Source organism: Lycorma delicatula, chromosome 7, assembly GCF_047948215.1.
Source record: "Lycorma delicatula isolate Av1 chromosome 7, ASM4794821v1, whole genome shotgun sequence".
Lineage (NCBI taxonomy): Eukaryota > Metazoa > Arthropoda > Insecta > Hemiptera > Fulgoridae > Lycorma > Lycorma delicatula.
This window is the reverse complement of record NC_134461.1, coordinates 111,493,784-111,496,791: the sequence shown is the minus strand read 5'-3', so window position 1 is coordinate 111,496,791 and position 3,008 is coordinate 111,493,784. Positions and strand designations below refer to the sequence as shown.

The 3,008-nt window shown below is 27.4% G+C and overlaps 1 pseudogene; it reads left to right on the top strand.

Moving 5' to 3' along the window:
• The first annotated feature begins 1,228 nt into the window (after window positions 1–1,228).
• On the top strand, window positions 1,229–1,864 carry LOC142328360 (calaxin pseudogene; annotated as a pseudogene).
• Window positions 1,865–3,008: the final 1,144 nt, after the last annotated feature.

Below are 3,008 nucleotides of genomic sequence, written 5' to 3'. Positions count from 1 at the left end.
GTTTAAAACAAAATAATCAAAGAAAAGCAGAAATTAGGAAACTTTGTAAAGAATAAAAAGATCTTCATTTTACTTGAACTTGGCTGGCGTAAAAATATAATTATTCTCGATTGATTATTGAAAACAAACTTACAACACATCTGTAAATATATTTTCAAATAAAAATATTTGAACTGAGCCGAACATCTACAAGTAAACAATGCACAATTTGCTTAAGTGTCAAATTGATGTCCTGAACAGTACATTTGTATACATTTTTTCCTAAATTTATTATTTCAGAGTTAGAAATTCTTTATTTCCAATACCAACATTAATCACAATCTTAAAAAATAAAATAAGTGTGATTTTTAAAAATACGGTACCTACACTTCACACAAACAATGTTATATTTACTATCCTTTATGCTCGGACAGAGGTGACGGCGTTTACGTCCCCTTATAACTTCCACATCTCGTTCCTTTCGTTTTTGAACATGAACTACAGTAATGTCGTGTTCTTCAAAATATATTTTTTATTTTATTCAAGCTTTGTTGGGTTTCCCGGAGTGAGATACCTTTTACCAAGTAAATTTTGTACTAAAATGTGGCCTAAATTTTTAAGAAAGTCTCCCGCAATAGTGTAACACAATTGGTCACGTCGGGTCAAATAGCTCATTTTTGTTACTTATATTACACAAACTAAGGGAAGCTGGATACTGACTGATAGAATGGATTACGATAGGAGATTAGCAGCCTCGCCAACTTAATACCATTGAGGAAAATATTAAACATAAAATAGTTTCTCGGTTCATATAGACCCGACGCGACCAGTTAAGGGTTAATGAAACAAAATTTTATGTACTTTTCATTTAAAAAAATGTGTATATTTAATTTAAGTTCTGAATACCCTGAGGATAATAAGGAGCCAAAAATATAAAGTTTTTTTTTGTAATATAAAGCCAAATCATTTAGAATAAAAAAGGTAACAATTAAAATAAATTAATAATTTCCAAGGTAACGATTCAATAATGTAATTATACAACCTGTAAAATTCATTTATATTATTTTCTTCTCGGTATTAAGTTTTCAATGTTCAATTTATTTATTATTCTTAGTTCTATTCGTTCTAATTTTATTCTTAGTTTTTAAAAATAAAAGTGAATAAAAGCCAATATATATAAAAAAAGTAATAAATTTTTATCTATATGAAATATATATTTTTCCTCCAGTTTTAATTAAAATCTTCAAAAATGGAAAAATCTCTCTTCGATTTGACTACTACTGGAAATGAAAATGTCAGAATAAGAAACAGAATTAGACCAGTTGAAAAAAAGCTTAAAGGCAAAACACATTTCTCAGATGATGAACTTCACGCTGTTCTGTTTGTTTATCATAAACTAACAAAACTGCGACCGATGGATAAAAGTCTATTTGCAGAAGTTATGCATTATATGTTTGGTATTAGAAGTGATTTATTAATGGATCGTATATTTATTGTTTTTGCTAAAAGAAGCACAGTTCCTGCAGATTCGTGGGCTTTAGGATTATCCGTATTTTTATATGGAACACTATCAGAAAAAATGAAATACTGTTTTCAAGTATACGATACGATCGGTAAAGGTTTAATAAGTAGAGAATTACTGTATCATATGATGAAGAACTGTTTCATAACGGCGAATGAAAATTCAGATAGAATGGTTTGGGAGTTAATAGATATAACATTAATAAGAATGGATCACGATAAAGATGGAAACATTTCATTTTCAGATTATGAAACTTCGGTTAATCAGAACCATGCATTATTACAAGCATTCGGACAATGTCTTCCTTGCCTCCCATATGTAAACAAGTTCCTAGCCACTATTAAAGGATATAAACGTATGTAAATACTTAAAGAATATGTAAATTCGCTGTTTTATTTGTAAACTATAACTAGTATAAGTAATAGTTTCTTGATTCTTAGAAAATTAAATTCTTACCATTAAAAGTTTCAGACGTAATCAATAATTGAAAAAAACCAAGGTAATATTGTTCTTTTAACGAATGAATTTAAATTGTGTATTTAACATATTCTGAACAATTAATATTGAGAAATACTTCTAAATATATAATAATGTATAGAATAATTTAATAATTGATAAAATAAAATTTTATATTCTTGTACATTCATTCTTTCAAGTGTTTTTTCTAGTTGAGGATCTTAAATTTTCGGTGTCTGGTCTTACTCATAAACTAAAAATTTTATATTGTTTTTATCTAATCTGAATCATATTCAATTCAATTTCTTTCCGCCTATTAAACAGATAACTAAACAAAAGCAAACATCAAAGGCAATTAAAACAAAAATTGAATAAATTGAACAAAAATTTTAAAAAGTTGAAAATGACAAACAAAACTTGAAAAATGTGAACCGTTAGCTGGAGCTTCTTAGGAAAGTATTGGTAGTTTCATTTCGGTAACATATCCCACATTTTGTCCATGAAAAGGATCACCTGGTCACAAGAATTTCCAAACAGGAAAGGAACGAGATGAAAAAAAAAATGTCGAATGACAACTTCCAAGAGTTCAGCATTTCAAGAAAGAAGAGAAAACTAAGGCCAAAAAATTTACAAAAAGAAAGAGAAAAAGGAGAAACACATAGAGCTGGGTTTATTCTAAGGTAGCTTTTCTGGGTAAGTGGAAATATATCGCTAAATATATTCTATTGTTTTCTCAAAGAATTGATTTTTAGAATTTTGAATCACTAAAATAAATAAGATAACTTCTAAATAAGATATCTTAATGATATTATTTTTTTTTAAATTGCACAGAATTTCTGGATCTATGGATTTTAGAGAGGATATTTTAAAATACGTAGTATGAAAAAATTACGCAGTGAAATATCAAGTAATAAGAAAATTTTGAACAATTTTTAGATGTAATTTTATTATGAGACTTTGAAAACAAACAAATAAAAATCCTCTGTACAACTCATAGTACAGAATATTTTGTTTCATATGAAACAAAAATTGATTCTAGGATAAATAGTTT